Raw genomic sequence first — 25,247 nt, forward strand, 5'->3', positions numbered from 1 at the left:
TAGCCCTATAAACTTTTAAATATGACGTTAAAATTTTTTCTGATTGCCCTCACTGGAGAATAAGTAGAATTCATTTGTTTTATTCCTTCTTATTACAGTTTGGAAACATTGCCACATTTCAATTAAGATTATTTAGATTTTAATGACACAAAGATTCTTTAGCACTTCATGGTGATTCATGCCTGTAATCCCAGCAACTCAGGAGGCTGAGGCTGGAGGATTTTAAGTTCAAAGCCAGCCTCAGCAATTTAGTGAGGCCCTCAGCAATTTATTGAGACCCTGTTTCAAAAATAAAACATAAAAATGTCTGGGGATATGGATAAGCACCCGTTCAATCCTGGTACAAAAAAAAAAAAAAAAAAAAAAAGATTTCCAGCCCTTATTTCTACTAACGGGAAAATAATGTTGCTTTGGAAACTTTTGGAGGTGTGGCATGTAGACCATCCCTCATGCTTCCAAGATAGGGCAGTTTGTTACTTTCTTTTAAGTGAGGGTATTTTTCAAACTATTTGTTTTTCTAAATGATTAATTTGCTATGAATTAGAAAAATTCCAAGAATGTCTAAATTGATAAGTAGTTTTCTTAAAAAGTTCAAAACCCATCTCATTTATTTATGATGTCTCTTTATATATTGAGCTTTCTTTGGAAAAATATTTTACTTAAACAAAGGGAACCCTAAGTATTGAAAACTCATAGCTGCTCCCAGTATGCAAATGGTAAAGAAAAATTCCTCCTCTGGATTTTCCTGAAGAGCATGTGAAAATGCTATGTACAGTGTCTTTGACAATATCTCTGAAGATCCTCAATCCCTCAGATTGAGCCGGATCATTCTCTTATGTAAACTGTGAAGACATGGCCCAAAGCCAGTTCATACACAACAATGTTATGAAAGGCCAGAGAAATGCTCTCTGAAGGGACATAAGGCTTTGTGAAAGTTTAGTGCTCAACCTAGGAGTAGAATTTATATTGAAGAGAACAGAAGAATTATCCCTGGTGAACTTATTTCTTGTGATTGGACTTTTGATTAAATAAGGCACCAGACAGCACATGGAATATGCATTGGAAAGAACTATGTGCTATGTGATAGTCAAGGTAAGGATGAAAGATTTTATGAACATTAAACCCCTCATAACAGCTCATGCCTTCCTAGATAGCACCCACCCCCTCACTCCACACCTCCTCCAGTGGTGGCTGGAGATGATCAATGAGTTGTTTTCCAGCAAAGCGGAACTTTCTATCTCAGTAATTGCTTGGAAGGTCTCAGCTCTTCTCCACTGCAATAATCCCTGTGATATGTTCACCATCACTGTTCAAAGCAGTTCCCCACGTCTCCCCCAAATATAACATGAAATTATATGCACTCGATTGGAGATAAAGTACTATCTCCTTCAACAATCAAAACATTTTAAAAATAATAAAAATTAAGGAATTTACCAAAGATGCATTCAGCTGAACCTCAGAACTCAAATTTCTGATGCCAAGTCCAATATAATTTCTGCATTTTAGGTCTTCTTTATTGAGGCACAATGGACATGGGGAAAAGTGAACATTAAGTGTCCAGCTTTATAAATTGTTACAAAGGAAGCCTCTAGATCAAGAAAGGATGTTCATGGAAAGACACAGTAGAATGGTGGTTGCCAGGGACTGGGGACAGGGGCCAGAGTGAGAGGTGACCTAGTGTTTAATAGGGACAAAATTTCATTTATGGAAGACAGAAAAAAGTTCTGGAAATGGAGAGTGTTGATGGTTGCTCACCAATGTGGGCATATCAAATGCCACTGAATGGAATGCTTAAAATGGTTAGATGGTACAATTGTATGTTAAGTACATTGACCACATATTAAAAAATAGAAAGCATTACCAGATCCACAAAAGCTCCCTTTTGCTTCCTTCCATCACTATTACACCCCTACCCTTTGCAGGGTTACTCTCTAGCCTGACTAAACTGAAAATCATTTACACTAAAAAAATGCTTAGGGCTCATGTGGTTTGACCCTTTAGCACAGCATCCTTCACCTCAGTACAGAGAGAGTTTGTTTCCCAAAAGGGATTGAGTGGGCAACGAACACTTTCCTGATATAGATGAGGCCTCACATAGCAGTGGATAGTTGTGTCATGCAGGTCTTGCAGATCTTGAACAGGCCCTGCTGGGGGGCCCTGAAAGGCTGGTGATTGCACAAGGTGATGACTCCACCCCTGACCTGGCTTTCTGACAGAATCCCCAGCAGGGCTGATATTTCACACTAAGATAACTTAATGTCATGTTAATGCACTTGGGTGTATGATTCATCTCACAATAGTTATTTCACAAGTTAATATATGCTAGAAAGGAAAGAAAGTGTACAATATAGATGTTATCAGAACAATGAGCCAACACTGAGGAGCATATCATCTAGCTGTTATACATTATAAGTCATTTAAAACTGTGTTTTGTTTACTTTGTTGTGTAAGCTACAAACAATGTTTTTGAATATGTTGTGTAACATGATGCTTTGCTAAGTGTTAATGCTGAGATGTTCTGATCCATGTCATTTCTAGAAGTTCTTGATAAGGGCTGAATGGGAATTGGCTCCAAAGTCAGGGTTGTTTACGATACAGGATCAAGAAAGAGTGTATTGGGCACAGAGGCCTTGGGGCTTTCAGTGGAGAGCAGGTGGGTTAGTGATCATTCCCACCTGCCTGGGTTCAGTATTATTCTCCCATCACAGCCAGCCTCAGACCGGAATTCAGCACTGCTCCAGCGACCACCACGGTTAATCAGGGAACGGAAGTACTGCTTTACCTGTGGAGAGGTTGAGTTGCTGGGTTTTCTTCTTCTTGTTTGGGAGGTGGTTTTACTAGGAGTGCACATGAACTCTTGAAACTTCATAAGCATAAATGGCTTTCCTCTAGCTTTCCCACATTTGGAGTCTGCTCCTTACCTTCATTTCTCAGAATTGAAACTTGTGGCACACTGGTTTGGGAGTAAAATTGGTTTGGGAATTGACTATCTTCATTGAGTTCAGCAGCTACTCCTCTTCCATAAGAGCCTGTGATGTGGATGCATAAGGGTCTTTAAAGCCCCAATGAAAGCTCTTGTTTCTGTCTTCTTCAGATGGCACCAAACCTCCCCTGGATGCAGATGTAAATTTGGAAGCAATTGCTGGTGATCTTCGCTGTGATTGCTATACGTAAGTATTTAAATCTCAAGTCAGTAACTCTGTGGGGCTCAGTTTCTTCACCTGCAGAAGGAGGGGAATGATGCCCATCTCCCAGGTTATTGGGAAGGTTAATGACATGTCCTCTGAAGCTTCTGATGTAGGGTCTGGCTGGTCTTGCTTCTTCTTCATAGAATTCCTGGGAATGGGGTATTCAGGTCACATGTTGCCTCTTGGTACTGAAACTTCCCCAACCACATTGCTGTCCGTCATACATTGTGCTTTAAGACTATTTGAACAGATATTATACTCATGACTGGCTGCCAAATTATCCAGGTGCCTTTGGAAGTGACTAATATATAAGTGCTACATTCTCCATTCTGCACAACCACAGAATGCATTTTGTCAACACACCTCTCACAGCCACACAGCCTGCAGTCACAGCAGGAAATCTGACACATGTGCCTCAGCTTTCATATGGTTGTTGTAGTTTGGGGAACAGACAAATATGTATCTTTCTGTGTTTGGAGAAATAGGAATTAAACATAAGGAGCACTTTCTTGCCCCCTAAATCGCTAAGCTACATCCTTGCCTGTCTCCTTGACCTTTTGAGACAGAGTCTGGCTAAGTTGCTTAGGGCTTCATTAAGATACTGATGCTAGCCTTGAACTTGTGATCCATCTGCCTCAGCCACCTGAGCTGCTGAGGTTACAGGTGTGTGCCACTGTACCCAGCTCTTCATATATTGTTTTTTAAATATTTATTTTCTAGTTATAGGTGAACACAATATCTTTATTTTATTTTTATGTGGTGCTGAGGATCATACATCCAGTGCCTCACGCATGCTAGGTAAGCCCTCTACCTCTGAGCCACAACCCCAGGCCTCTTCATATATTTTTAAGTAAATTTGTTTGTTAACTTTCCCAATTTGGGGACACAATGAAGGAAGTGGAAGTGGAAGACATGTTTTAACAAAGACATTCCCCCCCCCCCCAGCCCATTGATTGTCCCTGATATGTTGGTTTCAGGTTATACCTCTAGGGCAAGGCAAGCCAGTAGTCTATGTCTTTATCTTTGAGAGTTTTGGGGGATCTGTTTTTCAGCAGCGTAAATTTGAATCGAATGGCATATCCACTAGTAGTAATTAAGGTTCCGAGTTATTTCTGTTCCTATTGTGGAATTTCATCTAACCCTCTCTTATTCAGATATTTCCACTTGAGAACATGCAGATGATTTGGGGGAAATGTGGTAGGATACAAAATTTAATCTCCACTTCTTTTATATATGGTCATCTAGAATAGGGAATCTCAGTGGTTCTGCCACCCCAATGATCCTGAGAGACATAATACATGGTGGCCAGCAGTCATGTCTTGGTAAAAGGCAGTGAGCAATTTTCAATGAATGGGAAATGGTAGGTTCTCCGGCAGGGGTTGTGTGGGGTTTATGTAAATGAAGGAGAATACATCTCACCCCTTAGTTGTTTTATTTTTGCTTTCTTTCTTTTTTCTTTTTTGGTACTGGGGATTGAACCCAAGGGTGCTTAACCACTGAGCACCATCCCCAGCCCTTTTGTTTTTATTTTGTCACAGAGTCTCACTAAGTTGCTTAGAGCCTTGCTCAGTTGCTGAAGCGGCCTTGAACTCACAATTCTCCTGCCTCAGACTGCAGAGTTGCTGGAATTAACAGGCTTGTATCACCATGCCCACTTTCCCACTTCCTAATTGTTATGGGAGTTTTAGAATGAATGCACTGCTTCTGGGGTCCCCATGGACTAGGTTCTACCATCTGTACCAAGATGCCAATGGAAGAGACAAGCAGTGCAAGTCAGGAAAGGACTGTTATCAGTGTAGCTCTATCAGGAAGACAAGCAGAAGTAGGCATCCCAGGAGCTGCCAGGTTATATGGCAAGACTGGGGTAGTGGGGGGCAGGGAGTAGGCAGAAGTATATAATCAAGCAAACTTGGTCTGGTTGATTATTATCTCAGGATTGGTCAGTGGGGCCTTGTCTGAGGTAGAAAAATTGCTCTTGCCTAGAGGTAGTTTAGACTCTTGTCACAAGATATTTATCCAGCAGACCTGTTATTCCTGGAAGCCAAAGTTACTGTGGGAGAGAATGACTCAGAGAAAAGGAGACAGATGCAAAATGGAGGCAGAGATGCCAAGTTTGTATCCTGTTTCCAGTTAACCATCAGGCATCCAAATAAATTCAGGAGTCAGTGCTTTTAGCAAAAGCAGCCTCTAAGTCCTTGTTACAATAGCAGTCTTTGATTAAATGATCTCACTTCTTTGAGTAGGAGAAGATTTAAACGAGTTGTTTGTAGTTTTCTGTGAGTGACTGAGGCAGTTTTGATGTCAGAAATTACCCTGTGCCAAGTCTTGAGGATTATACCAAATGGGGTGTCAGTTCATAAAGAGGGTAGGGTTAAAGTTGATGATACAAATTTTGAATTTTACTATTATTGTCATCACTCTTTGAGAGGCATTTTACTACCACAGGCTTCAGCTACCTGTTTGCCTTAGTTAATAGTGTCTGCACCAATATTAACTTTAATATTACGGGAGGTACAAATACCCCAGGATGATTTTTTGGGGGGGGGAAGGTACTAAGGATTGAAACCTGAAGCACACAGCCACAGCCCTTTTTATATTTTATTTTTTAAACAATGTTTAACAGTAGCTTTATTAAGTGAATGCTTGTAAGCATTCAATATTAAATTCAATTTACTTCATATTTGCAAGTACACTATTAACAATTCTTAAATATTTCAAATCAACCAACTTAGAAGTACAGGAAGCTTGCCCTCAACTCTTCTGAGGTGATGTGAAAAATGAAGGCAGCCTAGGACTTTAGTTCAAAATCTCTAACCAACAATCACTATATCATCACTGGTGAACTCATAGGAGAGAACTTCAAGGCTGAGAGGCGCAGGCCCCTTCCTGATCCTGCCTGATGCATCATAGTGTGACCCATGGCAAGGGCAGTAATAACCACCAAAATCTCCTGCATTTGCAATGGGTTCATAACCAAGATGAGTACAAACGCCTATTAGGATAACCCATTCAGGTTTCTTCACTGCATCCAAATCCTGCTGTGGGTCCCGCCATTGGGACACTTCAATAGCAGCTTCCTGGTCAATCTCCTTCTTGGTTCTGTGGCGCACAAAGAGGGGTTTGCCTCTCCAGTTGAAAGCCATGTCCTTGGCTTCTGTAATATCGGATAACTTGATTTCAATTTTCTACATGGCCAATCCATCAGCAGAAGCACTCATGCTGGAAACAAACTGGGAGACAACATTCTTGGCGGCATATGCAACACCCACAGTAGCTGTTGCAGTCACCAAATAGGAGAAACCTTTTCTAGCCTGGCTGCTCTCTTTTGAAGACTTTGTGCTATCTAACACTTCGGAGCGATGATAGAGAAATCAGGCACTTTGACATCCGTGTGGGAATAACAAACAGAAGCAGGTACATTGAGGCCCACGCAGGCGACCAAAGGCCGGCCCAAGGCCTGGCCACTCAGCGACTCCTGGCACAGGAAGGGTCGCTTCACGTCCAGCACAGGTGGCTCAGGGGATGGTGGGCATTGCGGTCTGCACCAGAGGTCGCAGTGCACCCACCACCCTGCGGGACATGGGCGACAGGACCGAACCTGAGCCTTATTTTTTCATTTTAAGAGAGTCTTGCTAAGTTGCTTAGGGTCTCACTAAGTTGCTGAAGCTGACCTAAAACTTGTGATCCTCTTGCCTCAGCTCCCTAGGTAGTGGGATTACAGGCATGAACCCCTGTGCACTATCTGGTCATAATTCTTCAATAATATAATAATCTCACACTTAGCCAACGGAAATGTTGTATTTGGTTAGTAAGTTAAGCTCTATTAGTCTTGAACTTTATATATTGTGTGAATTGTATAATAAATAAGTTCAGTGTCCAGAAATGAAATGTTTTTAATTGCAAAATTCAAACTCTCTCTCAAAGAACCTTTATGAATCATTTTAAATGTTTTTAATTGCAAAATTCAAACTCTCTCTCAAAGAACCTTTATGAATCATTTTAAAGCTGTAATGTTGCAAAACCTATCAACACCAATGTTTTTCATTGACCTCATGCTGTGCTGACTCGCTGCTGTTACGTGAATTAATTACATAAATGAAGGCCTGTTATGGTGTTTCCATGAAACTTGAGCTGAATCAAGTGCTTCAAAGACTTTCTAGGCTTTGTTTTCCCCTTTTCCACTTGGAGCCATCTCAATGATTTTTTATATAACCTTACTTTAGGCATTATGTAACATACAAAGGTGCTACTCATCACTTTAGCACTTTAGTTCAAAATCTCTAACCAACTTTAGTTCAAAATCTCTTATAAGGGAAAATGCTACAATAAATTGCATGTAAGTTTTTATTGGCTGGATTTTTTACTTTTTTATTATGTTTTGCTGAGAAACTGGCATTCTTCCATTTATAATTATCATTACATAGCATCTCATTTTCCCATATTTGCCAATAGCACAAGCAAAGCCCTTTAACTCGACAGATAATAACTTAATACTGCTGGGTGCCGTGATGCAACGTCTGTAATCCCAGTGATTTCGGAGGCTGAAGCAGGAAGATCGTAAGTTTGAGGTCAGTCTCAGCAACTCAGTGAGACCCTGTCTCAAAACAAAAAAATAAAAAATAAATAAAAGGAACTGAGAGATGTAATTTGGTGGTAAAGCACCCCTGGGTTCAATACCCAGTACCAAAAACAAACAAACAAAACTTAATATCAATCTGTGTCAGCATAGATTTTTCTCCTGAAAAACTAATTATCCTTCATGTCCTGGGCTTTAGATTCTCACTGTGCTCTGCAAACAGATTAGTGTACTGGGAAGAGAGGAGGAGATGCTCGTTTCTTGCAGGTTATATACAGTAGGGGCACATGGCATAGGTTCAACATAGGCTTATTCATCCCTAAACTATCCAAATTTCATTAGTAAAAACACAGCTTAGTAACAACAACAACAGTATATTAAAGAAGATAGCAGTTTATTTCTCCCTTGTATAATAGTCCAGATATAAGCAGTCCATGGAAAATACTGCTGTTGGGTGTCAGAAATTCTGGCTTTTTCTCTATTGTTGCTCAAACATCCATATATTTGATTTCCATGTTTAGTCCAAGAGGCTCCAGCCATCACATTTCCAGTCCTTCTAGCGGAAAGTTTATATGAACCTTAGTTTCTGTGGCACTTAGGATGAAAAGGTTTATTTCTCATTGCATTGCTTCCTGCATGCTTCTCTGCCGCGTCCGGCCAAGGGAGCCGAGTCCGGCGAGGGACGGCGAGGTTAAAAGACACACAGGACACCAAGGTTCTTCATCCAGGAGTCAATACCCTTTATTGCTAACACACTTTTTTTATACCCCAAGCAGCAGAAGTGGAAAACTACCCAAAAGCAGGAGGGAGGGGGGAGAAATTTAGTTTCAACATCTATTATTGTCAGGTACCGAAACCTCCCTTAACAATAAGTCCATCAGACCAGAAAAGGTCAAGGCATTCCCGTGGGATACATATGTCTCAGACGGACAAGCAGGAACAGAAAAACCGCAAGTTCGCCATGGCCTTGTGAGCTGGCCACACTGGCATGCAGAACAAACTAGTGGAGGTAGGGCTCCAGGGGCCAGGGTGGACCTGCTGCCAACACTTCTCCTTTTTCTAAAGATTAGAAACATTTTAAGTGAAAGCTAAATGTTCTTTCTTACTGGTCCTCATCAGTTTGTCCCAACTTTATTGGTCATCAGTTTGGTTCCTGATTGTTTAATATATGACAATATAAAATTGCCACCTGATTTCTTCCTGGGCTTTTGCAGTATCTAAGAATAAATAAACAAGAACACTTATTTCATTTCAGGAGTGCAGACCTCTCTGCTTTGGTAGAAGAAGCTTCTCTCTGCACTGAGATTGGAACTAGCAAGACTGATGAGGGAAATGGAAAAGGTACAATTCTCTCCACAATCTCTTAATTTAATGTATCACTTTGAATAGTTAAAACCACAATTGTACTGGAAAATGACTATTTTCTAGGATCTATTTTCTGTGATAATAAAGCTTACGTTTTAAAATGAGACCTTTAGAAGCTGTTCTGGAATATTATATAACCTCTGTTATTGACAGTATAATAATAGCAAAATTAATCAGTGCCTCTCTAAAATCAACAGAATTATATCTTATCATACACAAGTGATTAAGTAGGGGCAGATAGGTCCATTCACTGTCTCCATCATGATTGTTCCACTTATCCATTCTGGAAGCACTCATCTAAAGTGTTATCTTCTTGCCTGTTAAAAAGCAACCTAAATTAGAGAGGTTAGAAACACATGCAAGAAGTGAAAATTGAGTAACTTTCCATATATTGAGTCTTTCTTTTCAAAATACAAAAATGGGCTGGCTAGCATGCATAAGGCCCTGAGGTCCATCCCAGCACCACAAAAACATAAACAAACCAAAATACATGTATTTATGTGCACTTTAATTCTGTAGTGCTCTCCTTTTATTCAAAAGATGTCCTTTTATATTTGTACTGTTCTTTCCATTTTTCTTTGGCTACCAAAAATCTTAGAGCTAAGTTTGTTTACAGTTATAGCAACACATGCTTTGCCTAGATGTGTCAACACACATCTTCATTATGAAGTCCCCAGGTGTTTTGTTTTGTTTTGTGGTTAACTTTAAGTTTCACTGATCTGAACTTCATTTATTATAAGCTACATTCCATGCCTTTTAGAAGTAGGTGATATATTAATAAGCAAAATTAGAATATCTTGTAAAATAAAAATCAGGTATACTACCCAAGAGCTGAATCGCCTTTCTGATGTATGTTTAGTAAATAAAATTAACAGACCCCAGCATATATATTGGGTTTCTATTAATAATTTTGTTTGGGTGTTGTCTTACATATAACAAATTCTGACATCCCTGTTTTGCTACAGTTTTCATTTCTAGCTACCTGGCCTTTAGGGACTTTGTACTAGTATCTTACGAAGCCAAAATCAATAATATTATCCAGATTCATTTGATATATTCAACAATGTATTTTATTTTACTTTTAGGTAAATATACTGTAGTATCTGAATAGAAAGTTTTATATTTTAAGTATAACTTGTTATCATGTAAATTGTCATATTAACATTCTAAACTAAGCCATGTTTAACGTTTAGCTCCTTTATTTCAGTTACTTGTGAATGGCCCCTAAACTTATAAAGAAATATAATCCTCATCTGATCCAGTATTGTGCTATTTTATATAATATAAAATATGTCATAATATTTTAACTTCTTAGTATCTAATTATGTTATGCAGTCTTAAATGGGATTCTACTATCCATCCCCAGTTAAATTTATTTGAAGTATCCTAAAAAAAAAAAGTTCAGATTCTTCATAAACATCATTATTGAGTTGAATTAAACAGCACAAGAAAGTCCTACAAAGTGTTAACTGTTTTTGTATGGTAACTCTCCTTGGTCAGCACTGGATTAAAATCTAATAAGCAGGGATAGGGATGTAGCTCAGTGGTAGAGCACTTGCCTAGCATGTACGAGGCCTAGTACTGAAAAAAAACAAACAAAAAATTGATGAGCAGAATATATCATGCTTGAATATTCTTCTGGAAAAGAGCTCATTTCGTTACTCATCTCCTCAGTTTTCCCTTGAAGCCTTGAACACCCTTCAAGACAAACTAATAATCTATGGTCAATGGACTCTACTGAGGTGTGTCTATTTGTGAATTTCTCCACAGGTCAACTCAAGATTAGTCATACTTTGTAGAAGCTTTCAAGAAAGTGAAACCATCTATGTCAGGAAAGGTAAGGAACACTCTTTAGCACCTAGAAAAGGGCATTAGAAGTGACAGCTATTCATGAACCATAAAATTCAATTTTACAGATAGTGTCTTCTAAACCATTTCTACTTTCTAAAGAAATTTCCTGGTATGTTTTGACCTGAAAATAAGCCACATTTGTCCTTCATGAGAGTGTTCTTGAGATTTTAATTTTGCATGTGTCTTGGGCACTGGAATATAGTTCTCACTAGATTCTCCAATCTCTATTTATTCAGAGGTAGAACAGTTACTTGTGTGTGTTTTCACAATCTATCTTTGTTGTTGTTGTTGCTTTATTTTGAGTATTGGGTGTTTTGTCACTGAGCCTCATCCGTAGTCTTTTTAATTTATTTATTTATTTAATTTTGAGACTGGGTCTCATTAAGTTGCTGAGGCTGACCTGGAATTTGCCGTCCCCGACTCAGCCTCCCAGATCGCTGGGATTACAGTCTGCACACACACACCTGGCCGCAATCTCAGAATTATTAATCAATCTCATTCAAGTATTATTTGACTTACTCCACCCTTTTTGACAGATGGTTTCTTATGTTCTTGGAGCTAGACTGTACTAAAACTAAGATGTAGAGATTTAGCTATACATTTAAAGGGAGTAAAATACTTTCACTAGAAGGTAGGAAGAGAGTTTAAAAATAAACACTCTGATTTTTCCTTACATAAATGCCAGGTTATACATATCTCCTACTGTAATCAGGCTTTCTATTTACAATAAGTTAAAATGGTTGCTATAAATGAAATTAGATTATTGTGGTGACTACTGAGGGTTGAAATAAAAATATCTAACCCTATTATTATTTGTTTACTTGGGATTCATAACTGTTTCCGGAATCTGCTTTAGCCATGAAAACCTGTTTGCTGGCTGTTAACTTCTTTTAAATCATTAACTATTTATCACCAAGTTTAGCCATTCTCATTATGATTATTGAGTCAAAGCAGTTGCATGAATTGAGATGCTGTGTTTCAGTGCCCTGTGGTCCACGTGTTGTGTTAGTTGACCTTCTTATCACTTTACTATAGTGAGTAGCCTGTTAAGGGTTTGGGCTGGTGTGGTATCTTGTGGGCACATGACTTTTTCAGCTGGAATAAGGAAGAACAGGCTTCACCTGGACTAATCTTTCACCATGTCTGGAAAGCAAGTCTGCCTTGAATTCTCAGCATCTTGTGTACTAGGGAATTTGTTTTTTAACTGTAATTCCTTGAGTAAAATATAGTCTTATTAATTTTAATCAGAATCAGTTTTGCTGGTAATACTGTTGGCCCTTTACATTCTGATCAACAAGTGACTGTTATTGTCTAGGGATACTCGTTTCTTTGTCTCCATCCAGCAAAGAATTGAAGAACAGAACACAGAAATAGCAAGCGAGCATCAGGTTTATTGCAAAATCAACAGAAATAGATTTCTCTGAAGAGAAGGAGCCCCAGAGCTGGGAATCCAGTGGGGAAGTTTTGGCCTGTTCTTTTTATGGTCTCTGGAATGCCTCCTTTCCTTCTCTCCTCCCCTGTCCATATTCTCCTCAGTATTACTGTTTGGTGTCCCCTCTGTCTACGTGTGTGTTTTAGTATTTCTACCGGATCCCCTACTTAGGAGCACTAGTACAGAAGTGTCTGTCTGACTGGGTCCTCGCTTGTGTCCACGAGTGCTTTCATCAAGTAGGAAGTTGACTTCATCAGAAGACCCTCTCCATGCTCCTTTGTCTGGCTCTGCCCCCAACCTCCTCACTTTCCATCCTTCCCTGGCTGCCTAAGCCCTTCTGCATCTCCCTCAAGACTAGGGATATAATTGTCCTTGCGAAGATTTGATGGTATAATTTTTTTTATTTTAGTGGAAATTATTTTTTACTTTGGAACTGAGTTTTAGTTGTCAAATTGTTAGGACATATGACTTAGCTCCACATTTGTCACTCTTCAGCTCTAGCCTTACTTTCTACATTGAAATTTAATTCATATACAATAGTGTACAAGCTTAATTGTACCATTCCTTGAGTCTTGGACATTGTTACCAGCACTAGTGTCAAAGTACAGAACATTTCCATCAGCGCAGAAACTTCTGTGTTCTTTTGTAGACAAAACCCAACTCCATAACCAACCACTGATCTGATTCTGCCACCATACTCTCACTTTGCCTGTCTTAGACATTTTATAGATGGGATCGTAAAGCCAATTGCCGCAGTCCGGCTGGGCACAAATAACTGGGAGGTGACAAGCGACTTGAAGGTTGAAATGGGAACTACTTTATTGCGAGTGAACTCAGCGGGAACTGAGCGAGAACTCAAAGTAGCAGGCACCCAAGGTAGCAGGAGCCGCCTCTCTGCCGGACAGCAGAGGTACATATACCCAACTAATTACACACAGCTTAACTTAATTAACATCATCTAGATACAGCAGTCAGCCAATAAGGAATCCTCATCATCTTAATGGCTCGATGGCGTTGCTTCACAAACCACTCCTTCTGGCAAACTGCCAGGCCCCATCTTGACTTGATTTGCATCCCCAACAGCCAATAGTCCTGTCTGGCTTCTTTCACTCAGTGTGATGTTCTGAGATTCTTCTTTGTTGTTCTGTTTTTCAGTAGTTGAGTCCATTCTGCTGCTGAGAAGTATGCCTTTGTATAAATATGCCTCAAGTTTTCTTATCCTTTCACCTACTAGTGGACGCTTGGGTTGTTTCCAGATATGGCTTTTATGAATAAAGTTGCTGTGGATATTCTGTGCGTGCGGGCGCACACACACACACACACACACACACACTCCCTCTTTGTGTGAACACGTGCTTTTATTTTCTTCAAGTATAAAAGTAGGCGAGGAATTGCTAGGTCATGTTGTGAGTGTATGTTTTTATACATACCCTTTAAAGTAAACTGATGGCCTGTTTTCCACAGTGGCTGTTCCATTTTACATTTTTCAAGCATTCTAGTTGTTCCCCTTTCTCACTAACACTTGGATACAGTGAGTCTTTAATTTTAGCCATTTAGCCATTCTACTGAATGGAAATATCTAGTATCACATTGTGGTTTAAAATTCCATTTCCCTCTTGATTGAAATGTGGAGCATATTTTCACATGCTTATTGATCACTTGGATATTGTTGTGGTTTAGATGTGAGGTGTGAGACATGCATGAGACAATGTAAGATGGTATAGAGAAGAAATGATTGCATTATGAGAACCTTAACTCAATCAGTGAATAGCTCCCCTGATGGGATTAACCAAGTGGGAGCTGAAGGCGGGTGGAGTGTGGCTGGAGGAGGTGGGTCATTAGAGGTGCGCCTGTAGGGTATATATTTGTATCTGGAGAGTAAAAGTCTTTCTCTCTGCTTCCTGATCATCATCGTGAGCTGCTTGCCTCTACCACACCCTTCTGCCATTATGTTCTGCCTCATCTCAAGCCCTAAGGAATGAAGCCAGCTGCCTATGGACTGATACCTCTAATACTGTGAGCCCCCAAATCAACTTTTCCTCCTCTACAGTTGTTCTGGTAGAGTCTTTTCATCACAGCAGTGAGAAAGCTGACTGAAACAGGTATCTTATTTTATGTCCTCATCTTTTGCTCTTTTTAAATTTTTAAAAAATTGCTTCCTCCCTTATTATTGAATTTTAATATAAATTCTTATTTGTTCCTGGATTGAATTTCTTTTATCAGATATACATATTGAGGATATGTCCTCCTAATCTGTGATTTAGTATTTTATACATTAAAAGCACCTTTTGAAGAACAGGTGTTTTTTTTTAAATTTTAAAAACAGGTGTTTTTTTTTAAATGATAAATTGACATATAGTCAATTTATCATTTATGTTTCTGTCTCCCTACCCTCCACTTTTTTTTTTGGTACCAGGGATTGATGCCAGGGGTGCTTTACCACTGAGCTACATCCATAGCCCTTTATAATTTTTAGTTTGAGACAGGGTCTCACTAAATTGCTTAGAGTCTTGCTAAACTGCCAAGGTTGGCCTTGAACTTCCTATCTTACTGCCTCAGCCTCCTGAGTTGCTGGGATTACAGGCATGCACCACTATGCCTGACTATTGTTTATTTTTACTGTTTTGTGTATTTTTGTCATAAGAAATTTTGCCTATTGCAATTTTTTTACTGTGTTTTCCTTCATTCTTCTTTGTAAGTATTGTAGTTTTAGCTTTCATATTGGAGTCTGTGATCCATTTTACAGTCCTCTCTCATTATGTGTGGGGAATTGGTTTCAGGACCCCCATGGATACCAAAATCATGGATACTTATGTCTTATGAATTGGCATAGTCTTTGCATATAACTCATTCAAGTCCTTCCATATATTCTAACTTGGTTTTAGATTATACATATTAACTAATACAACACACATGTCAATGTAAATAATTGTTAAACTGTATCATTTAGGGACTAATGAAAGGAGAAAATGTTTGTACATGTTCAGTATAGATGCACTTTTTTTCCAGAATATTTTTTATCTTCAGTTGGTTGAATCCATGGATGAGGAATCTAAGGAAAAGAGATGGGGCATAATTTTTTTGTTTGTTTGATGTCAAGTAGGGATTGTAGTTATTTTTTATCCATGCAGTATTTACTCTGGCTCTGGTTATTAAAAAGTTTCTAGCCTCTTGAAAGTCAATTGATTGTATGTGCATGAATTTTTATCACTCTATTCTGTTCATTCATCTTTATATCTATTCTTAATGCTACTGTGTCCTTTTGCCATTACGCTGATGATTACAGAATCAGATAACATAAGTGCTCTAAATTTGTATCCCCCTCCTGTTTTTTTTTTTTTTGTTTATTTTATTTTTGGCCCTTTGCATTTTCATTAAACATTTAATTAAACATTTACAATCAGCATATCAATTAATACAGAAAAAAGCCTGCTGTTTTGGTCATATAATGAACACTTGTAGTCCCAGCTACTTGGGAGGCTGGTACAGGAGGCTGGCCTGGGCAATTTATCACGAACATGTCTTAAAATAAAATTTAAAAGAAGATCTGGGATGTAGCTCAGTGGTAGAATTCAATCCTTAGTACTGGGGTGGAGGGTAGGTCTGGTGGGTGATGGACTCTTGACTGGGATTGCATTGACCCTGTAGGTCATGTGGCAGAATTTAGGAACATCCCCTTGGAAGGATACATGTATGTCCTAGGGAAACAACTTTATTCCATTATATTTTTTTAATATCTTTGAGGGTCATGTCTTTACACTTTACATATTTGATTTCTGAAAAAAATATGAATAAGGAGCTATTATTTGGTTTTTTGGTAATGACATAATACTAATTTTTAAAATTTATTTACAGTACAATGCATTTTGACATATTGTACACAAATGGATCACAGCTTCTCATTCCTGTGGCTGTACATGGTGCAGAGTCACTCCAGTAATGTAATCATACATGTATATAGGGTAATAGTGTCTGTCTCATTCTACCCTTCCTATCCCCACAGCCCCACCCCTCCCTCACTCACCTCTACACAAACCAAAGTTCTTTCATTCTTCCCTATCTCCCATCCCACTATGGATCAGCATCTGCTAATCAGAGACAACATTCAGCTTTTGGTGTTTGGGGATTGGCTTTATTTCACTTAGCATGATATTCTCTAGTTCCATCCATTCACCTACAAATGCCACAATTTCATTCCTCTTAAAGGCTAAGTGATATTCCATTGTGTATATGAACCATGTTTTCTTTATCCATTCATCTGTTGAAGGGCATCTAGGTTGGTTCCATAGTTTAGCTATTGTGAATTGAGCTGCTACATCGATGTGGCTGCTAATTTTTAATAAATATTATAAAGCAGACTACCAAGCTGACTCTGCTTTGATGGTAAGAAACAGAGGCCCTATTTTATTTTATTTCAGAGTTAGTTCAGTGTTTCACTAATACGTTTTATGTCCGCTTTTGAAGCTGAAAGGTACTTGAAAAGTTTAAGTTTACCTCTTCCAGGAAATGATTTTGTGTTTTGTATGGGCTTTTTCCCTGCTCTCAGTTTGTCAGGGCTGCTATATCAAAAATACCATAGCTAGATGGCTTATAAACAACACACATTTATTTCTTCTGGAGTCTAAGAAGGCCAAGATTAAGGTTAAATTGCTGGGGCTTTCCTTAATTTGCAATCCTCCTGCCTCAGCCTCCCGAGCTGCTGGTTATTAAAAACACATTTACAAGTGTGTGCTACCATGTCTGAAGTGGAATTTTATTTTTAATACAGATTTTTAAAGGGCCTGAAAACAAACAAATCATACTGTAGTTATTTTCTTGGGATAAATATATTGGAGGGGAATTGCCACCCAGCATTTAAAGGTCAATGTAACCTCAGTGAAATTTTGCTACACACCTGCCAGAATGACTAAAATTGAAAAGAGTGGCAGCACCAGACAGTGGTAAGGATATGAAGTAACTAGAAGTCTCATACATCATTGCTTATAAACACAAATGGTACAAGTACAATGGAAAACATTCTGGCAGTGTCTTGGAAATGTAAATATACATTAAGAAGCCTTTGCTTTTGCCTGTGTTTCCATCTGGAATCGTGATAGTTTAGATTGTGCTTGCTTTACTAATTAGATATAGGCATAAGAATCTCTTGGTTGATTTTTTCAAGGCAAAGTTTAGTGGACAACAGTGAGAGGCATGGACATTCCCTGAGGTGGAGCCCATGTAGGATCTAGATACAGGGAGGTGAGTTGGGCTCTCACAGACTAAGGGGCTTGAACAACAGAATTTGTATATTCTCACAATTCTGGAGACCATGTCTGAGGTCAAGATGTTATCAGAATTGGTTTTGCTGTGGCCTCTGCCCTTGCAGATGGCTTCTTCTCCTGTGTCTTCATGTGGCCTTCCCTCTGTGCACATCTATGTCTTAACTTCCTTTTTCTTACAAAGACACCAGTCATTTGTGTTAGGGCCTGCCTATGTAAACTTATTTTACCTTAATAACCCCCTTAAGGACCCTGTCTCCAAATACAGACACACTCTGAGGTCTTGGGGTTAGGATTTCAACCTACACATCTGAGGGGAACACTCCTCAAAATACAACCAACTGTGATCAGGTCTATATTCTGTTTTCTCCCCTTCTCTCAGGGTCAAATTATGTACGAAGCTCTGCATCGCTCCCTCATCCAGTGACATATCCAGCAGCTGGCTTGGAGAAGTCCAGCCATCAAGCCAGCAGAAAAGACCACCTGCCCTGAGGTGTTCAGTTTCAGCTTGACACAGATGTGGTCTCATGTAAGCATTTGATTTTGAAATTAATGAAGTCAATCTAGAGCTGAAGATTCTTCTCATCTGGATGACCTTGTGGGAAAATTCCCTACTTTAAGACAAAGAAATTTTTAAAACTGCCAAAATAATACATTATTCAAATAAATTTTTTATTTTAAACCATCTTGACCATACACAAAAGTTACAAAGAAATTTTTTCCTTGAGAGTAAGTGGCCAATCTCATGTCCCCTCATTCCCAAATACATTCATGTAGATTTCCTACACACCAGGATATTCTGCATAACCAACCATCAAATTCAGGAAATTAACATTGACACCTTGCTACCATCTCATTTTCGGGCCCCATTCGAGTTTCTCCAGCTGTCCTAATGAGAAGCCATATAGCAAAAGAATCCAGTTTAGAATTAAAATTAGCCATTCCAGTGAGTTGCTGAGGCTGTTCGGGCCCCTTGTGATGTGGAAGAATTCTTCTGGATTCTCTTTTGGCCTATGACTTTTGAAGGTCATAGGCCAATTACTTTGCAGAATGCCTGCAGTGTGCACTTCTGTGATGTTTTCTCCTGATTGGACTCAAATTATGCATCTTTATGAGGATTATTTTGAAGTAATGCGTGTTTCCTGTGTCTTGTCAGGTGACTTGATCTGTTCCTGCACTCTGATCCATTGATTCAGGTGCTTGTGCCAGATTTCTTATACTATAGGGTTATATTTTACCCATTTAGTGTTGCTTACAATATATTCTGAGGCTGTAATACATATGGGTTGGGATAACTAATTTTCTTCTGAGTTTTTATTCCACTTCATTCTACAAAACATTTTAGGCAACTTTTAAGAACATAATTGCTAAAATGGAGAAAATATGAATAAAGAAAAGCAAATCAGGGTTACAAAGGTCAATAAGGAACAGTCCTTTTTTTGAGGATGAAGAATACAGATATCTAGACAGAGTATTCAATACTCAATGAAAGGGTACTATAGAACCCCAGAAGAAACAGCACCAGAAAGAAAAAAACGAATAAGCCAGGAAACCAGGATCATGTAAAAGAGATAGATGATTAAGAATGAAGGGAGCTGGGTGTGGAGGCGCACGCCTGTAATCCCAGTGGCACAGAAGGCTGAGGCAGGAGGATAGTGAGTTCAAAGCCAGCCTCAGCAAATAAGTGAGGCCCTAAGCAACTCAGTGAGACCCTGTCTCTAAATAAAATATTAAAAAGGGCTGGGGATGTGGCTCAGTGGTGAAGCGCCCCTGGATTCAATCCCTGGTACCGGGGGAAGAAAAAAAAAAAGACTGAAGGGAAAAATCAGAAGTACATGCCAGAATGTCTTAAGTAGTATTAAATTTGAATAACAAATTTTACTCTGTGGTTGGTATCATCCAGATCAAAATACAGACTGGCTTACCAAAGATAAAGCCAAAATCTTCCTGACAAGTGAATGTTAGGTCTAAGTAGCAAATTTCTGGTAGTTTTGCTTAGTCTAGACATAGATGTAGAGTGCATAAGGGATTAAATGCATTGGATTACCTAATTTTCATGTCCAACAGTTCTGCAAATCAGCAGTTGTGCAGCTTGAACCGCAGGCAGTTATTGGGCAGAAAAAGGACCAGTTAATGTCACAATGGATATTGCCAGCACTTTTCCAAATTCAAGAGAAGATAATTTTTGAGCATGCTCTGTGTGCTACTAGACACTGTTACGTGTTTTATGTAATGCTCCCGACTCATATAAAGGATCATACAGCATCATCTGCGTTTTATCAAAAACACAAGGTTGAGCTAGTTCAAGGTGACTTGCTAATCCAAGAGCAATCTAAATTCTAGTCTTCAGCTGTTTAACCTTTCTCTTGTGAAAAAGACCCAATCCTGTGTTCAGAAATATCTGGAACTACATCTGCTATTCTAGCATTATCAAAGCTTCATTATCAAAGCATTTGTGTGTGTGTGTGTGTGTGTGTGTGTGTGCAAGCACCTCTGATATAATGGTAAATGAACTCAGAACTTCCTGCCAAGTTTGGTATGTGTGGCAGACACAACTAATTGTCCCACAATACCCATTCTTCCTTCTCCCTTTTGGTGTGAAGGGATTTGATTGCTAGAAGAGTAACGAAGGTCTGGCTGGTGTGATGCGCACAGGCGCAATGCATGAAGCTTTTGGTCATGTGCTTAAAAGTCTGTTGAGGAGAATTGACTGGGCCAGTGGCTCATTATGCTGGTAATTCCAGCGACTTGGGAGGCTGAGGCAGGAGGATCACAAGTTTAAGGCCAGCTGGGTCAACTTGATGAAACCTTGTCTTAAAAAAGAGAGAGATCTGGGAATGCAGCTCAGTGGTAGACACCCCTGGTCTCAATCCCCAGTGCCTACAAAAATAGAGTTGGACTATAAATCAGAGTCATTAACGTGGAGCAGCACTCATCGATCATAACCCATAAGCAAAGGCTCTGAGTGTGTTGTTAAAAAGTCACAGAGCAAAACTGGACTCAACCTAACCCAAACATCCATCAAAAGTGGGATGGATCAATGTGATGTTTTCCTGCCCTAGAATATGACCCAGCAATGACAGACTGTACGCAACATCAGAGTTGATGCTCACCAGTGCTGAAAAGAAGCCAGACCCCAGGATCATCCTGTATGAGTCTACTTAATAATACAGACAGTCCCCAGCTTAAGATTTTTCAAATTTTCCATGCTGTGAAAATGACACACATTCAATAGAAACCATACTTCGATTTTTGAATTTTAATCTCTTCTTGGCCAACCGATAGTGGACAGTACTCTCCTAGGATGCTGGAAGCAGCAGTGAGCCACAGCTCCCAGTCAGGCCAGCTATCACCAAAGTAAACAAGCAGTACTCTACAGTGTCCTATCCTGCTAAGCCAACATGTTTAGTAAGTTAAGTGTATTAAATGTATTTCCTATCTCTATTTTCAATTTCAGGTGTATTTCTTGGGATAAAACCCCATCATAAGTGAAAGAACATCATCTATATACATTCCAAGAAGGCAGAAAACTAATCATCACCATTAGAAACCAGGTGGATGGTTATTTTTGGAAGGGAGCACATGTGAAATGGCTCCTGCAGTACTGGCTGCACTTTCCTGATCAGTGATGGTTGGACTTGCATGCTTCCTTCATGAGAGTTCTTGGTGCCAGAGGCTCATCTGTGCTCTTTTCTGCAAGTATATTCTGTAGCATTTAAAAAAAGGTAAAAAACTGAAGCCAGGTATGGTAGTATGTACAACTCTTGATTCTTCCACTGATTTTGAAAAAAGAGTCAAAAGTGACAGGAATGTCCGAGTTGAAATTTTAGGTTTCTTAAAAGTAAAGAACACTACAAAGCACGTTAGAGGCTAAACTAGGCAGCATTCCTCCCCCTTCCCTCCACCCCCAGTGTCAGGCATGCTATTATATTATCCTGCACCTTGATAGCAGTGAGAAAATGAGGTCGGGGGAGCAAGCAGTGGTTGGATGTTGTTAATTGGATTGGCCTGCTTCAAATGCCATTCTCTCTTCATGGGCAAACTCCATTTGTGAACATGAACTTCAAAGACTTATGCATCCTGCAAGGTTACCTGGGTAAATGTCACCTTCTGGAATGTTCTTTAGATAGCATGTGACAATGTGCAATCTGCTCCGTCTTCCAAGTAAGCCTTGCCCCTGACGGGAAAAAGGAATGACACAGCAAGGTTTGTTCCAGAGAACTCTTCCTTAGAAGTGAAACTAAAAAATCCATGTGACATCACAGTCATTCAGTCTTCCAAGTCCACAGTGTCAGGATGGGAAAACCAGATGGACTTCAGGAGCTTTCCTCCACCTCCATCTGCACAGCTGCTCTGCTTTCACATCCACGTCACCCAGGTAGAGATCTTCAGTACTATTGATTGGTCCTCAGTCACCGATTATTTAGAAACGTTCCTGAGATCCATCCCCTTGGTTCTCACAGCACCACCCTAGCATAGGCTGTCACCACCTTTCACGACTCCCACTGTGGCTCCCAGCTCATCTCAGCCAGTCTCCTGCACACTGACATCAGGTTGCCTTTCCTAAATATAAACGGATGATGTCACTGTCTCCTGAATAGCCCTCAGCGTCTTGAGTTCATCATCTGATGGCACATGGACTTTGTAACCGCCATCAGCCCACCTCTGGCACCTGTCCCTCCTCCTTCCTTGACTAGATTTATTGCCTTTCCTTTAAAACACCATGTTCTTTCACATCTGGGCTTTTGCTCATTAAGTTTCCTCTTCCCAGAATGCCTCCTCCTTACCAGCCACAGGGCCAGCTTTCACTGAAATATCATCACCTGAGAAACTTTGCCCTGTCCCTCTGCTTTCTGCGCAATCTGCATTTTGTGCTGACCTCACCACTCCTATATGTCGGCTATTTTAAGCACAAGATTGAGACTCTTTTTTTTTTTTTTTAATGTTTTTTTTTATTTTAGTTCTCGGCGGACACAACATCTTTGTACGTGGTGCTGAGGATCGAACCCGGGCCGCATGCATGCCAGGCGAGCACGCTACCGCTTGAGCCACATCCCCAGCCCAGATTGAGACTCTTATTGGCAGGGTCCCTGCGTTTTTGTATATCTGTAGCAGTTGACAATAGAATGAAGTTGTTTTTTAATTAGAAAACAGAATCAGTTAATCCTGAGGCACAAAGTGGTTAATATTGGAGAGATTTGATGGAGATTTGATGAAACTGGCATCTTAAGGCTGCCTGAAGAGAAGCTAGCCAGATTTTGGAGAAGCTTCCTCTGATGTTAGTCATTGCCGGTTGGAACAGCAGTAGCAATTCTATTGTGCTGTGGGGTCTATGGGCCTGTGATGGTCAGAATATTCAAAAGAAAGTGTTTCTAAGATCCTTACCTACATAAGCATTCTGTAAAACAGACAGCTTGAAAGAGAAAATTGTAGATATTTATTACAACTGACATTCTAACTAACTTCTTTTGTATAGACAGCAAAACCTGCTGTTCTACTCTGGCTGATCCTGAGCCTTGTAAGCAGATAATAGGTCATCTTTTCAAACTTCAGGAGGTTTTTCTAGCTTATCATTGTCAAAACTGGATTTGTGAACATCAACTTAAAAGTACACCAAAACTGAATGCATGATTTAACTATTACCGATGTTTTCAAATATATATAAAACACTATTCTGCTAAATGAGACCCTATCTCAAACAAACAAACAAACAAAAAGGCTGGGGTATGTTGCCCAGTGGTTAAGCACGCCTGTATTCAATCCTCAGTTCCAAAAAAAAAAAAAAAAGATCAGTGTCAGGTTCAGCCAAATATGATTCCCCCATGTGCCTTGTCACCCAGCTTTACCAATGACCACCTTACACACATCTTGTTTCATCTTACACACATCTCTTGTTTCATCTCTTTCTTCCTTACTACACCTCATCCTGGCTTGTTTGGAAGCAAATCCCAGACAAGGTATTGCTTAATCCATATTATTTTATTTTTGAAGAATAATGTGGATATTTATTCTAGGCTTTCTTCAAAGGGCTATCATGCCCCCACAGGTTTTATGCATCCCACTACATGCAAAGTTCTCTCTCTCTCTCTCTCTCTCTCTCTCTCTCTGTGTGTGTGTGTGTGTGTGCGTGTATTTAAAATTCTTTTTCCCCATTTTTAAAATTGATACATTATAGTTATACACACCCATGGGATTTGTTGTTACATATTCATACTTGCACACAATACACATTATAACAGTATAATTTGGCCAATATATTTCCCAGCACTTCTACCTCCCTTCCCTAACTCATGTATTTTAAACAAGTTATTTTTAAATGTGTAGGGTGGAAGGTGAAGAAATAACCTAATCCTATTGTTCAGTCTCAGGAGTAAAAAATTTTACAAAATGGGCAAATCTATAATTCTAGGGACAGTAGTAAATGCTCACATCTCTTCTCAGGCATAGTTAGTAGCCAGAGCTGGCTTTGTAGTTTCTAATCTTATAGATTCTAGAGAACAACGAATATTTCTTTCACAAGACTACATGCCCCAAGTTAGTTACCATTAGAGTTTATTTTGCAAAATATTACCTCTGGCTATCTCCTTAAACTGATGATTGAATGCCACAAAAGGCCTTAAACATCTGTCTTAACTGGATGATACAGGATTTAGCTAGGGTTCAAAACTACACTCCCTGCACCTTGCTGCAGAACCTTATATTAGAGTCTCCAGCTGGGGCAGTGTGGCCTCAGCATTTTTGGTCTCCTCATGAGATTCCCATGTCCCATGACAGAGAATTCCAGAGGATCCACTCGTCCAGTTTAGAGATAAGGATCTTTACCCAGGGCCCAACAATAACCTGCCTTGGATCTCAGGACAGGGGTGAATAGGGGGGCATATGATGACTTGGATTCAATTTCAGATTGCTTTTGCTTTGTTGTCCTCCCAAAGGAACAAGTGGGTAGTGCCCATGATGAATCCAGATACGTGGGGTGTGACTCCTGATGCCCCCCTCAAATCTCACACACTGCCTGCCAGAGAGCCGTGTCTTTTAGCCAGTGGACAGGGAGAAGATTGCCAGGTGGGGAGCAGTGGTGTGGGATTGCTGCCTCTCCTCTCCTCAGTGTCCTTAGCACTCAGAAACATCTTACAAGACCATGTGAGGCTCTGATATTCCTGCTGGGGTGCCGGGATTCTGTTCTCGCAACTAAAAGGCTCAGGGGTCACTCCAGGTAAACTGGGCTGACTGGGCTGCGCAAAGTAACACACAAGAGACACAAATACCTTTTTCTTTGGGGTCGCTGTGATGGCTTCTCTGACCTTAAGGGTCCACAGGAAGAGAGAGAGAGAGAGAGAGAGAGCGAGCTCATGCACGCACGCACACTGACCCCTTTTATTGAGGAGAAGCTATTCAAATGAGGCAAGGGGTCAGATTTCAGGGGGCTGAGTCTATCTTCATGATGTCCACTGTCAGCAGGTTGACTGACACCTGGGTAGGCCACACCCAAGGATACAGTAAGAGAAGGGGACACACAGAAGGCACTTCCATGGAAGATTCTATCCTAAACAGAGCAAGAGGTTATATTACAAAGGAAC

The 25,247-nt window shown here is 39.8% G+C and overlaps 1 pseudogene; it reads right to left on the bottom strand.

The window, feature by feature from the left end:
* Positions 1-5,799: 5,799 nt before the first annotated feature.
* Positions 5,800-18,079, bottom strand: LOC107140287 (annotated as a pseudogene).
* Between the last annotated feature and the right edge of the window lie 7,168 nt (positions 18,080-25,247).

Source organism: Marmota marmota, unplaced genomic scaffold (assembly GCF_001458135.2).
Source record: "Marmota marmota marmota unplaced genomic scaffold, marMar, whole genome shotgun sequence".
NCBI classification, from domain to species: domain Eukaryota; kingdom Metazoa; phylum Chordata; class Mammalia; order Rodentia; family Sciuridae; genus Marmota; species Marmota marmota.